Source organism: Cupressus sempervirens, chromosome 7 (assembly GCF_028749045.1).
Source record: "Cupressus sempervirens isolate cs-2001-9-10 chromosome 7, ASM2874904v1, whole genome shotgun sequence".
NCBI lineage: Eukaryota > Viridiplantae > Streptophyta > Pinopsida > Cupressales > Cupressaceae > Cupressus > Cupressus sempervirens.
In genome coordinates, this window is record NC_143124.1 from 900,949,683 (window position 1) to 900,965,971 (window position 16,289).

Genomic DNA, 16,289 nt, shown 5'->3' on the forward strand with positions numbered 1-16,289 from the left:
CAAACAAATCTGAGAAACATACTTTTTTGTAAAGCATATGTTAATATTGAGATTTATTGAAGATATGGACACACATATGGAGGATATAAAAACATGATAGGGAAGGTGGTGAGTAGTGAGAGATTATTTACAACATTTTTAGTATTCGTTGGCTTTTCTTCGATCAGATTTTATGATCTCTACTACTAAAAGTGGTCATAAATGAATGAATGAGGATAACATTATGATTTTTTTTTTCACAAACTTTCACCATTTGTACTTACATCCACCTCAAAACATGATGTGCCATCAATCATCATGGACCATATGTGAAAGAAAAGTTAGCTAGTGGGATATCTAACATCCTAAATGAGATTCAAGTAACAAAACCTTTTTAGATTCAGTGGAGTTAGAATATGGAGATTTATTTTCTAATTAAAATACTATAAGAAACAATATGTTATCAAATCTTGGGATATGGACTTTCATCTAGAAGGAATCTCAAAATCAAAGTATCCAATTTGGGTAGAGTCTCCTCATCTCAACCTTTCCTTTAGACCCTTTCTCCACGATATAGCCACTCAACTAAGGAGAGTTATTTGGTGCAAATCCAACATAGACAAATGGGAAAGTGCATCCAAGGGTTTGCATGGAAATGGATTTAACCTAGCCTATCCTAGACTCTATCAAGCTTCTAGGACCTGGCTTTGAATACATCTAGTATCTTACGTATCTCAACAAGCCTAATGCCTACTTTTATTATCACAAAGAAGGACATCTCATCAAGGAATGCCCTTGTCATAAACCTCGGCCCTCTCTTGCTACTACCATGGAAACCATTTCTACCACTCCCCCTTTTGATTTAACCCTTAAGATTATTCCCTCTTCATCCTCCCTAGAACTGCCCTCCCAAGTTGAGTCCCCACACATTAATTCCTCTTCTCACACACAACAAACTCTTCCATCACCAACCCCTATTAATGCATCCTTTAAACAAGTTCTTCTTTCTAAAGAAAGGCTTCCTAAGAAAAGGAAATATGTTATCCCCATTGTTGTTCATCCACAACCTTCTTCACCATCAAGATCTCAGCCTTCTTGTCCTACAATCCCTTCCTCTCAAGTAGGTTTCCCTCCTATCGGATCCCCTCCTTTGAGTCCTACAAAACCAAAATCTCAATCAACCTCTATGGAGAGGACTCCTATGGTTGGATCCTTGGAAAATAGCATTCTTTTATTAGAAAATTAATTTAACTCTCTCCTCTTGGATGAGGATATCCTAGACTCCTAATGAAATATCAAATTCAATCTTGGAATGTGAGGGGTCAAACCATCCCATCATGGAAATATCAAGTTAAACAATCAAGTTTGAATAACCATTCAGATGTCATCATGCTTCAAGAAGTAAAAGTTAGTCAAACACATCCCGATGCAACTCTTTCTTGCATATGGAAAGAGGCTATCTTCGTCCATACTAAGCATGTTGATGGCGCTGGGGGAGCAGTGTTGGGCCTGGCCCTCTAGTTAGCTAAGTTGCTTGTTACCTTTGGTTCAAACCTTAATAATAATTGTATTTGGGCCACTATTCTCATTCAAGGAGAGCTTATTGGTTTTTGCTCTATTTATGCTCCCAACTCCCTTCCAAAAGAATTGCTTTATGGGATTGGATGCATACAAAATTGCCTATAGCTGAAAGGGTTCTTGGAGGAGATTTCAACATGATAGAGCACCAAATGGATCAAAGTTGGGACAACCAAACCCACTTATCACATGTTGAGTTTGAATCTTGGACTTTGGCTTGTAACTCCCTAGGAGTGCATAACCCAATCATGGGAAAATTAGATTCACATAGGCCACATTGGTTCACCTAGAACAATTGTTGTGAAGGTTTTTTTGTGAAAAATGTGTCACTTGGATAGATTCTATATCTCACCAAATCTTTATGTTATCCCTAATGAATCGGGGCATTTTTTTCATCTTGACTTGACTGCAACACTCTCAGATCACCTTGCTATTCTTACCACTCTTTCCCTTACTAGAGGAACATTTCTTCCTTACAAACTCCATCACAACCTCAAGATCTATCATCTACTAAATTAAGATTGGATTGATGGCCTTCTTGCTACATGGAAAGCTAAACCTAAACCTTAGAATGATAGATGGATAAGCTAGTGGGAACGAACAATCTCACATTGTATTCTCTTCCTTTAGGACTATGGTAGAAGAGTAGCTGCTAAGTGCCAAAAACTAGAGAAATCTCTTAAAGGAAAACTTACTAAAGGCAAAAAAATTCCAGACAACAATCCTAGAGACATTTGTGCTCGACAATCAGTAGCTCATATTGAAAACCTTCTCTGCAAATTAGCAATTTATAAGGGTAAGGGAGCTCAAACAAGGGCCCATTTACAATGGATGAAAGAAGGTGATAAGAGCACTAGATTTTTCTTCTGATATCTACAACACAAACACAAGAAGGAACACATAGCAATGATTAATTCTACTGATGGAACTCTACAGACCAGCCATGAATCTATCATGAAATTTTTTTATGAACACTACAAACAACTTTGTACAGATGAATCAAGTAATGACCCCTTGCTCCATATTATGGAGGAAAGCCTGGCTAGTTGTATTCCTCAAAAAATACCTCATGACTACAATGCCTTCCTTGATCATTATCTTACTTTGGAAGAAATTAAAGATGCTATGTATGAGTTGGCTACAGAGAAGAGCCTAGGGTCGGATGGTCTACCTGTGGAGTTTTGTCATGCACTTTGGCCTCCCATCAGGGATGATTTCTACAATGTTTACCTTGACAACATTGAAACAAGATCCTTAGGACCTTGTATTAATCAAGTTCTCATTAAGCTTATTCCCAAAGGAAAACAAGAGACTACTATCAATGGTTAGAGGCCAATTACACTGCTTAATACTACTTATAAGATCATTGCAAAAGGCTTAGCTAAAAGAATTAAATCTATCACACAAGAAATTGTAAGGCTTGAGAAAAATGGCTTCCTTGGGGGTAGATTTATCTTGGACAACTTGGTTCTTTCTTTGGAAGCTATAGAGTGGGCTCAACAGACATTTCAAGACATTTTGATTCTAAAACTAGATTTTGACAAAGCATATGATCGCATAAGATGGTCTTTCATTCTTAAGATGTTGCAATGGCTAGGATTTGGACCTAAGCTTTGTGCCCATGTTCATATGCTCTTCATGGATGCAAATTCTAGATTGGCGACTAATGGTACCCTTTCCTCACAATTCCCTCTTCAAAAATTATATGCCAAGGTTACCCACTTGCACTATTTCTTTATGTCCTCTTTATTGATGCCCTTGGTTATCTCCTTCAACATGCTCAAGAAACTCACCTTATTCATGGCATCTCACTTCCTAGTCACATGACAACCCTCAACTCCCATTTTGTCGATAAAATCATGTTTTTTCTTCAAAACTCAACTAAGAATGTCAATAATCTATTGGATGTCCTCAATTTCTATTGCACAATTTGAGGTTCCAAAATTGCTACTCACAAAATAGAATTTTGGAAGACTCATCCCAACTCTCAGCGCCCATGGATTCCTAATGATTGGAAAGAGATCAAACATGGAGTCATTACTAGATATCTTGGTATCCCCTTTGGAATTGGAGTTTCATTGAAAGAAATGTGGAGATGGTTCTTATGTAAATTCAAATCCAAACTGTTGACTTGGTCAAATTTTTATTTATCCATGGCTGGTCATATTCAAGGGGCTAATAAAATTCTCTTAGCTATCCATGTTGATATAGCTTCATGTTGGTTACTGTCTAAGGCTTGTTATAATCAAATACTCAACTCATTCATAATTTTATTTGGTCCAAATGGGGTAATCAAAAAGGTATGCTTGCTACATCATGGTCTCATTATATCCTTCCAAAGCATAAGGGAGAGTTGGGTATCAAAGACCCTTACACTCAAGGGATTTTCTTATCAGCAAAATGGATTAGTAGAGCCTTGGATGGGACTACTCATTGGAAGAGTCTAATCAGATATAGAATTCAAATAACCATTGTTCGTAAGTCTTGGAGCACAATTCATTGGAACAACAAGCTTCTCCTTGCCCCATTATTTAAACTTCGTGGCTTAGCTCCTCTTAATTGTATTTGGAAGGCTTGGCAGCTTGTTTCAAATAAGCTATCTTGGTATGATCAGTCTTTTAGCCATGGATCTAGTTTTTCGACATCTTCAATTTGGTCAAATAGATTAATCCAATACAACGAAATCCCTTTAGTGAGAATACCCAAGTTCAAAGCTAAACACCTCTTTAAGAAAGACATTTAGGTATTTAGAGACCTTTGGGACTCTACAAACTTCACTTGGAAATCATGGCCTCAACTCAAAGAGTGTTTTAGTATAAGTAATACTAACAAGGTGGTTGTAAAAGAACTCCAATTGCTAATTCCTCCTAATCTCTTTATCCTTCTTTCTTCTAGTAGTCACTCTAGTTTCCTAAAGGAATGGAGGTGGCCTAATGGTAGCAGTATTCATGCTTTCCCTCCCAAAGTTTTGTATAGGAAGCTTCTACCTAACTTGGTCATTTCTCATCATCTCAACACTATTTGGAAATGTAAACAAAGTTGATCTCATTGGAGCAAGCTCAATCTTCAAATCTGGAAAACTAAAGCTGATGCTCAATCATAATTTATTGCCTAGAAATTTCTCCATACCAACCTTCCAGTGGGCTCTCATCTTAAATTCCTCATTCAGCTACCAAACTATCCCTTTTGTGCTAAGGATGAATCATTAGTCCACTATTTTTGGCTCTTCTCTCATGTTAGGTTGTTGTGGGCTGCCCTTAAAACTTCGATATCTGTGTTGTTCAATTTTACTTCATCATGGAAATATGCTCTTCTTGGATCATCACCCACTTATAATATGATTGCTAACTCTTGCAGGCTGATTATTATTAAAAATATTTGGAAGATTTGATGTCAAGCTACCTTTTCCTACTCCTTTCTCCCATTGGAAATAGAAATGCAAATTATATGCTCTAATTTTTTAGCTTTAATGACTTGGCTTTTCTCCTTTTTTCAGGACATTACAACTAATGTACATGCTAAAAACCTCCATGAGCTGATACAAAATAGAATCATGACAGTGTCCCCATCCATTCTAGACTTGACTTTGTAGCATGTGTAGAGATGACTCGACAAGACAAGAGTTCTAGCTCATTGGTCAATTGTGATTTGGAGAGCACCATACTATACTACATTATTGTTTGACTCGTGTTTATCTAGCATTACTGTAGTGATGGTTAAGTCTAATGTCATGAGCATATTCTAGTGATTATGTTGTAACATTTTTTTTTATGCTACAACATTAATGTTTTAAATGCTTTGTAATTCTTAGGTTCTTATTCCAATAAAAAAAAGAAACAATATGCAATGCTTCACTTCACAAAGCAATTTTACTAACAACATTGCAAACTCACCATAGTGCTTGGGAAATGAGCTCTAATTTATACTTACTATTCAACCTAAAATTATTCTTGTATCCTACCATTGAAAGCTTACTGATCATAAATATGCAACTCAAGGAAAAGAAATTGACATTGATGTTTTTGTGTAGTTTGGAAACAAGGTAGATATAATTAAGAAGGTGGAATATGAATGGATGATTAACAATGGATAATTGTAAAATAAACCATAGCAATGTAACCAAATAGAACACAATAAAATAAGTGAAACAATAATCAAATATGGTTTTGTAGGATCATATTGATCATTACAATGTAAATACATTGATATAGAGAATTGTGTAGAGTTTTTCTAATATCTCATATAATCATATAATTAGATTACCCATAATACACTAATTTATAGTTGTGATAAGGTGCTTGAAACTTGTAGATCATGACACGATAATCAAGATACAAACTAGATAAATATGATGTAATGGTTGTTAGTAAAACTGATACAATGAAAACATATTACATGTGATGATGAAAAGACAACTATCTAGCCATTATAGGAAGTTGATTTGGGATGCTACTATCTTTGAGACAAAATGCACCTTTGAATATTTTCAAAAAATATGAAAACACAATGAGTTTTTAGGGAAAATTTTAAGCGAGTTTATGTTGATTTCAATGATAAATAGTAGAAAACATCACAAAATTGACTAGGGAGAAATAGTTGCATTTTGGCAGATCTAAAGGGAAATTTTTATTTTTATTTTTTTATTTGAGTACATTTTGCGGGAAGGATAGTCCGTGTCATTGATTTGCATAACCAGTGAATAAATTAGGCAGTGGAAATTGATAGTTAAGTTGGTAGGGTGGTCTTCTAAGAATTTAATTTTAACACTCTCCCTTATTTTCTACCATATATACTTTAGAATTTATCATTTCCAAAGTTTATCTTGAGAATTTTCTTTCAAAAATTATTTTTCCAATTGTCTTTATAGTTGCAAACTTTAAGTTCATTTTCTTCATTTCTAAAAGTATACTTTCTCATGAATGTAATTCCACTTGTTGTCAATTAGAACATCTAAACTTAGTGTCTACATGCACCTTCACAAACATTTTCATTTATGAGACTCACAAACAAATTATCTTCTTCATCTACATATAGTATTTAAATCAATAAATCTTAAAGAAAATAAAATTTTTATAGCAAACTAGGCTGAAAATGGAACAAAAAATGAACAAGCCTTTGGCAAATTCTCTTCTATGAATATTTGAATGTCCTTGAACATGAGGAATCCAAGAGTTGTTGGATTTTTTTAGCTTCTCTAGGCACTTATTTCTTAGAGAAAAAAAACTTTTACAATACTTTTAATTAATTTGAAGTACCAATGCGGTGCCTTCCATTCTTCTGAATTAGCATCTATTACAATAATTTAGAAAATTTATCTACCCTTTCAAATGACATCCTATCTCTTCAATAATTGCCTTAATAAATTTTTCAACTTAATGTTTCTAAAGAAACTTTTCCCTTGTCCAACCCTTCATGTGTGGCAACCCTTTCTCTTAACTTATGGCCTTCATTTGTAACAATGACAAACAAATTATCTTCTTCACTAACTAGGTTATAGGAAAATAGAAATGAAGTCTACTTCATGCTACTTTTCTCAAATATCAAACCTTGCAGTTACCACAGTCTAAAATAGCACTATTTTCCCCTAGTTATGGCCTCTTTCATGTCAACATGATCTTTTCATAATAATGAATCCCAACTAATAGCATCATTTTTCCTCCACAAGACCGATTGAACATAATTTCCAAAGTTTTAGTACTATTGGAAGAGTAGGCTCAATGTTTGGGGAGGTTAAACACTAACTATTTTCACAATTAAGTGATGATATAAACACTGATCCAATGCAAAAATTTAGAGGGGATTCTTAAGTGTACACAATAAAATAAAAAGACAAAGCAAATATGTGATATTGATGACTATTGTGAAAGATGGTTGTTCTTAAATATTACACATTAAAGAAAAGAGTAAGCTTGAAAAAGTAAGTCAATTTTGACTATTTAATACTTTAGCTTAAGAATTAAGTCAGTATAATATTTAAGTTGTTTGTAAAAGATTTTTTTTTAAAAATAGATATGATAAGAGAGATGAAGGTCAAACCAAATGCATTAATTTATGTGCACAAGCATGTAACAAATATTTAACTTGGAATTTGAACATTTGATATGATGCAACTAGAATGTACTTAGATGTAGCATAAATACAAGTATAGTGAATAGGTGCATTTAAGATGTTCGATAGTCAACAATTGAAATTTGTATGCATTACTTTAGAAATCAACTTATTTAAAATTCTCTCTTGATCATTGATTTATATCCTTGGAGAAAGCAAGTCCTTACATTTAGTACCACCAAAATCTCCAATCTAGAAGATTCATGTGGATTTCTCCCAACTTTTGCTCCCATCAATAGTTTTTCTCGATGCTTAAGAATACTATAGTGTTGTTATTTGTTTAAACTCTTTTCCCATTTCTCTTTATGTTCAAACATTTTATAGCTTTTTTAAAAATCTATTTAAACATTCTCTTTAGTAAATATGTTTCTATACTTGTATATGTGTGTGCACACAATCATATATAACCTTAATAGGCATTACATCCAACATAATTTTATCTTTGTTGAAATGTTTAGTTAGATTCATATTTATGGAAAAAACACATTTTATTCAATTGTAATTAGGTTAAGTGCATCAAGATGGTGTACGAAAAGGGTATATGAGGGACCATTTATTTTAATAAAAATAAGGTAAGTATGAATTTCAAAGAGATATTTGAAGGTCATGCACTCAAAACTAGGAGTTGTGTAAAGAATAAGAATTGTAGGAATTTGAAACAGTTTCTAAACTATTTTTTTATAAAATGAGATAAGATTAAGAGGGAGAAAACTTTTGTGCATGAAAATTTGTTTTTGGTTTTTTCAAAAAAAAGTATAAAATAGTTATTTTTGTATGCTTCAAAGTGAGATCTAAAAGTTGTGTACATTTTTTTGGTTTTTCATTAAGTATTTTTTTTGAAGTGACTGCATCCCAAAAAGTTTGGTACTTGTTCAGGCATTGTTGTATCAAAATAATTCAAAATATAAACTTTAACAAAAATATGTATAGAATTTAGTGCAGAATATGTTTGTGAGGAATATCAAGACACTAGTTTCAAAGAAATTTTCTTTTACTATGATAATGTTGTCCAAAAATAGAAAAAATACATGGTTAGAAAGCTAAAAAATACATGTGAGATTATGGTGATAATTATAGAGATACCCACTTTATCATTTATAATCTTGATGATGACAAAGTTGAGAAATCATGTTAGAAGATGAAAAAATGTATAAAGGGACAAAAGAGGAGAGAAATGGGCTTGCAAGCCTTAGAGTCATTTTCCAACCCTCTTACCAAGCCAATATTTGTATTTTCTTTGATGTGAAAAAAAGCTTGCTCGCATCTTGAAAAAAAAAAAGTACATTTTAAAATTCTTCATAACATGTATGGATTATAAAGAAATAAAACCACATTCTTCTAGGTCAAGAATTATAGATATGTATGGATTTATGATATCAATAAACACATGCATGACTCTCCTTGTTTCCTTTCTTTCTCTCATCTTCCTTCTCCCATCAATGTCCATGTCTATCTTAAGCCCTAATTATCCCCCTTGAGCTCTATCTCACGTATCTCTCTACTCCCTCTTCTATCTTTGCCTCAACTATGTCACACACTTCTTCTTCTCATTCCCTCTCTACCTCACATCTCTCTATTAGTCATTGTGTTTGCCATTATGCCAAAAGATTGACTTTTCAATATCTAATACAACCACATGGCATATAGAACACATGAGGCAATTAAGCCACATCATGAATTTTGAAGGGGAACATTGGTAGGTAGTCCAACAACCTCCCCTCATCATTAATTGAGGAGAATCAAACTTGTGACCAAGCTTTGATACCACTTGTTAGTTGTCATTATGCCAATATATTGACCTTTTAATGCCTAATACAACCACACAACTTATAAAATACATGAGGTGGTTAATCCATATCATGAATCTTGAAGGGGAACATTGGTGGTTAGTCCAACTCTCTCTCTCTCTCTCTCTCTCTCTCTCTCTCTCTCTCTCTCTCTCTCTCTCTCTCTCTCTCTCTCTCTCTCTCTCTCTCTCTCTCTCTCTCTCTCTCTCTCTCGCCGCCCAATAAAAAATTCTTGAATGTCATTTCTTATATGCAATAATAAATAAATAAACACAAATTCTTTTATAAATGGAAATAAATTCATTGATTTCTTGAACACACACACTAAATAAATTAGTAAATTGTTAAGCTATATTGATTTTTTTTTAAAGATCTTTAGGTATCTCACAATAACACTTTTATCTTAATAATCTCTTGGGGTAGTCAAGTTTTCAAGGGAGATTGTTGATTTTTATTTTATCTTCATAAATCTCCTAAGTGATTATGTATTCTTACACAATTATTCTTGTCAAGTTCAACTAAATATTTATTGAGGCTTTTTCCTCAACCATGTAGATTAGTCCACCCTAAACTATATCATACTTATTGTTTCAAAATTTTTATCATCTCCTATAAAATCAATGTCAAGGAATGCATCTTTTCATTCTGTTCTATTAGATTTTAAATAGGAGATACATCATAAAGTCTCGTCTCAACAAAAATTATATTGCAACTGCTTCTTCAAGTAGTTTATAATCCACCTAGATAAAAAATATGTCTAATCCATATATAACCTTCAATATAGATTATGTATACCAATTTATGTTTTTCAAGTACATAGAAAATAAAATGTTGCATATCAATATCTATGCCATCAGATCAGAAGATATGCAAATGATAATCTGCATATCACTATATATCGCTATCTATGTCATAGTATAATAAATGAGAAACCTATGTGAAAGCTAATTTAATGGATGTTTCACATCGGATGGATCAAGGAAAATAATCCTATTTATCACTCCTTGAGGTGGCTATATTCCCAAGATAATGAAACTTTTCTTCACTTGCACCAACAATGTACCAAAGTATGAGGCCCTTTTCTCTAGGACACCCAATATTTCTCTCTCACCTTTTTTGGCTTGATTTGGATATGTGTTAGTATCCTATTCTATAAAGAGTATGATTTTGAAGTTAGAATGATTAGAGGACATTCTAAGGTATTTAATATCCTAATTTGAAAGTATTCTTTTAATTATAAATAGGATTTTTCATTCTTTCCAGATTTTACCAAACTTTGGAGTATTCATATATTTTGGGCATTTTATGTCATTATTGTGTTCTAAAAGATGATTGGAAGATTCTATAGGAATTTTTTCTATTGGGAAAGTGGTTGATTGAGAAATTTTCTTACATTATGGTTTCCACTTTGTTGTTTTCCTTGAGTGTGTTTATGCTTGTTCATTTGATTACATTTTCTAAATCCAACCCTTTCATATTGTTGTATCATGGTTTCACATGGAGTTGGTTGCACCCATCAATGAGAACATGCACATGCATATGGAAGGATCATGCGAGACCCTAAATCTTGGATTTAGGCTAGTTGAGTGATTGTTAATTTGGGGGTAGGGTTGATAATTTTCATTGGCTTATGGAACTCATTGTATAATGATAAAGGGTGTGTATGAGTAGAAGTATGGAGTGGCTTCTCATGGGTACCCCAACCTAGAAGTAGTCAACAAGGTAATGTGAAGAATTTATAAACAAGTGAAACCTAGATTAAACATGTGGGATAATAAAACTTAATGTAAGATAAGTGAACATGTATACAGTTATCAAGCATCCTGAGGGAGTCAATCATGAGATGGTGTGGTGTATATATGGTAACTAGTCTTGCTCAAGTTAGTTTGAGGGAATAAGTATATTCTCTAGTCTTCTATGGAATTTGGTATTAGGACATAGTATGAAGTCTCTCTTAGGAGCATACCACTTTATAGCTTGGGCTAGTACAAGCTAAGCAATTACACTTCACTAGTGTAAAACAGTGCAAGGAAAGAGAATCCCCAACGAAGATGTCCTAGCCCCCAACAAATAACCACATAGTGGAAAAACAATACAAGATACAAGATCTGATGTGAAAAACAATGCTTTGTTCATAAAATAACTAATTACACGCAATGTGTTGGGCTATAAGGCCTTCCCAATTATGACCAAATAGAATAGCAATTGCAATAATAGTTTTGCAGGATCCCTCCAATCCCAACACTAGATAGCCTAGATTCACACTGGTAGAAACCTTCAAGGAAGATCTAAACTTGTGCTTGCAAGCCCACCAAGCAATCTCCTTGTTACCCAAGCCTTGACTACTAGCCCTTCTCTCTTCTGCCACATCCTCTTCTCCAAGATGGATGATTTGAATTAAGATTCCACAAGATACCCCTACTTATACCCAACTAAGCCACAAGTTTGTCTAACCCATTACAAATTAAAATAACACATACATTAAATATATGCATAGGCCACAAGTCGGTTGTAAAATTCATTAAATACCTACAACCTAAATTAAATTCCAAAACGTCAACTCATAGATAACTCTGGCAACAAAGACACCAAGAGATGACCAAGCATCATAAACCACTGCTAAGAATCAACAAATCGAGTAAGCATAACCAAGCCCCTTTATTGATTGAGCTACTCAATCAACACAATAGTCGAACCATGCAGTACAAACCAAGCTCCCTAGTATATGTCGAAGAACACCTTTACAACTCAAGTTCCTCTAGCAACCTAACTCCTTCAAAGACCAAGAAACTTGAGCAACACTATAACCAAGCTTCACCAAGCTCCCACAAGCATCATTGAGTGCCTTCAATGATCAAGTGCCCCAAGAAATGTCAAGCTCCTTTGAAAATTGAGCACCTCCAAGATCACAAAGTCCATTCATGCACTAATTTCTTAACCAAGAATACCAAGAGATGATTGAGTAACTTCTACCAAGCACCTCTTCTTTAACGAAGTATTAGTCCAAGCACCCTCTAAAGCAACTACTGAGCCTCATCACATGAACTCCAAACTAGTCACCAAAGATAGATCAACAACCACCTTCATTTTCACCAAAGGTTTCCACTCCAATAGAAAAAATAAAATCAACATGCAAATCACCCACAACTACATCTATTTGTCAAACACTAGAATGTCAACCATCTAATCAACATGCTCACTCTCAAGAACAAATTAAACATAATGCTTCATTAGAAAATCCTCATCCATGACCATCAATAAATCAATAACATACATATCTTTAGTACCATGTAGATCTAAAACCAAATCCACATCAGCAACATCATCAACAAATGTCAAACTCCCAACACTAGCAATATCATTGCTCACAACAAGATGCTCTACAACACATAACTCATCACCCACAAAAACTTGATCATCCATGAACAAGCACTCTACAATTTCCATGTCAGACACAACCAATTGATCATAAAAACCAATCTCCATCCTAGCATCAACAAGGTTAGGAACATCCTCAACAACAATAGAAAGTTTCTCTATAGGTTCCGCATCTAACTCCACAAACTAATCATTAAAACCAACCTCAACCTCAACCTTATCATACCCTCTTTATTCTTGAATGATTCTTTAACTGACTAGAAAAATTGCTTCTAGATTAGTAGACTTCAACTCCATAAACATCTAGAAAACTCAACCATCTCTTCCTTAACTTGACTAGTTAATCTAGCTTCTAGCTGAGCAAACATCTCTAAAATCTACTTCTTTGCCACATCATGAAGATTCATAATTATCCCAGGGTTCAATCTTCTCAGAGACATCTTCCAAGATTCTTTGCAAGCCCAAAGAAATAAATCCACAAATCTAGAAGATCAATCAGCTCCATAAGATCAACCTTCTCTTCTAGCCTTTACCCAAGTCCTAGTGCAAATTGCATCTACTTCAACACTCTATCTACACTCAGGAGCAACTAAGCTTTGATACCATCTGACATAGTGCAAGGTAGGAGAATTCCCAAAGGAGATGTCCTAGTCCCTAGAAAATAACCACACAATAGAAACAAAATACAAGATACAACATATGATACCAAATACAACTCTTTATTCATAAAATAACTGATTACATGCAATGTGCCAGGCTATAATGCCTTCCTAGTTACAACCAAATACAATAGCAATTACAATAATAGTTTTGCAATATCCCTCAAGATTTAATCCCAAAACTAGCTAGCCTAGATCCACACTAGTAGAAACCTTCAAGGAAGATCTAAACTTGTGCTTGTAAGCCCACAAAGCAATCTCCTTGTTTCCCAAGCCTCAAATACTAGCCCTTCTCAAAATTTGTTCTTCTACCACATCCTCTTCCCCAAGTTGGATGATTATGACGTAGACTCCACAAGACACCCATAATTATACCCAACTAAGTCACATGTTGGCCTAACCTATTACAAATTAAAATAACCCTAATATTAAATATATGCATAAGCCACAAATTGGATGCAACACTCATTAAATAATTACAACCCAAATTGAATGCCAAAAGGTTGGCTCATAGATAACTCATGAAACATAGAAAACAAGACATGACTGAACATTAGAAACCAATGCCAAGAATCAACAAATCCACAAGCATAATCAAGCCCCTTCATTGATTGAGCTACTCAGTCAACACAATAATCGAATCATGTAGTATAAGCGGAGCTCCCCAGTATATGTTGAGCAACATCTTCACAGACTGAGTTCCTCTAGCAATTGAACTCCTTCAAAGACTAAGAAACTTGAGAAACACTGTAACCAAGCTTCATCAAGATCCAAGCATGTGTCGAGTTCCTGTAAGCATCATAAAGTGCCTTTGACAATCGAGTGCCCCAAGAAATGTCAATCTCGTTAAATAACTAAGAACCTCCAAGATCATCAAGTCCATTCATCCACCAAGTTCTTAACCAAGAGCTACCAACTAAGCAACCTCTACCAAGCGCATCTTCTTCAACTAAGTATCAATCCAAGCATTTACCAAAGCAACTACCGAGCCTCCTCCCACAAAATCCAAAGTTACCATTGAGAAAACCCAAGATACTCATGTATCATAGTGTCCCTACATTATTATTCTATAGTGTGTCTATCTAGTGGCATGATGTATTGTATTATATTCATCATCATTGAGTGCTTATGCCATGCATTGACTGGCATGTGTGTTAGCCTTAAATATATTTTTATTTTGTGACTATGGTCAAGTCACTATCTCCATTAGCATGGTAGGATGGGCCCACAATTTCTCATGGTTGGGAGTTGTTCCTACCTATACTACTATTGAGGATTAGAGAATATAGATATTCTTCTTCTAGTTGCAGGACCTTATCTTGACCTTCTCTCTCATCTTGCCCTCATTTTATTGTTCATGTACTCTTTATGTATGTTCACTCATGGTGATTTATTTTCTCACTTTATTATTAAGTAGTAATTGATGATGTGCATGGATATATATTTTATGTTTCTATACTAGTGGTGGTGGGTTATATTGTATATATATGATGTTAGATGCTTTAGATTCTTGCATATTTATGGTATTTATGCTTTTAGATGCAATTGAGTACCTTTACCCTCGTTATGTGCATTTAAGTACTCCCCAATATGGATTTTGATAAATCTTAACTTCATTTTTTATGTTTTTGCATGTTGTCTTCAAATTCTCATACGACTATGCATTTCATTGTATGATTAATGCTTCCACTCATATGTGAAGGCATAGTCTCATATAATGAAATACTCACTCACATGACCCTGTCACTATCTCATATGGTTCATTAAGTATCCATTTTTTGTAACCAATTTTAGTGCGTATAAGGATTCATCTTGAAATACCATATCACAAATAATTGGCGATTCTACACATGTTTAATGGGTGTAAATTAGATTTTTGGGTACCCTTTTGGGTTATGCATCATCCAAGTCAAAAAATCTTGGATATCAACAACTTCTTGGTATATTTAGAAGATATCTTACATTGTTAATGCATTTTAACTAGAAATGAACATTTATGTTTAAACAACTAGGAATTGTACTTTGGGCACTAAAGTGAACGTATGGCACTTAGTAATTTGGAATGAACCTTGTTTATTAAACATATAGGTAGATAACTGCTATGTTAAAGTAATCTCATGAGATTCAGAATCTTTGGTTGTTGTTGAATTATTCCACTCAATTATCATGTGTGTGTGTGTGTGTGTGTGTGTGAAGATTAACCCCTATTCTTTAACAAACAAAACATATGTCAGTTTTTGATTAATTCCTTGTATCCAAGGATTCTTGAGTGGGACATTACAAGTTTTGAATCAAAATTTCAAATGAAGCTTAGTATGTACCTAAATCTAGAATCTTGATAATGAAATGGAAGGAATCTATTTAGAAGAAGACAATATTTCTAAGAAAGTAAAATTTATGTGAAGATAAAGAAACTACACTAGTTAATATCTTTTTAATCCAACTCATAGTCCAAAAATACTAATATCTTGTGTAATAAGCATAAGTTTACTTTAAAAAAAAAGAAGATAGGGGTTCTATGTGTTTTCAAAATAGCTTGTCTCCTTCAATTATTATACTACAAAGGTAGTGGGAAGCACCATATCATCAAGGAGAAGAAAGAGACATGGTAACTCAAGAAGATTAATGGAAAGGGAAAAAAAATAAACTAAAACTATTATGAGTGCTATGAGATCAATAAGAAAAGCCATATCTTGTAGGCGGATCTTTATCTCTATTAGGAGACATTAGTGGAAACAATGACTAAGGTAAGGAATTATATGTAACCCAAAGTCAAGGCCCCAATGGTACAAGGATATGA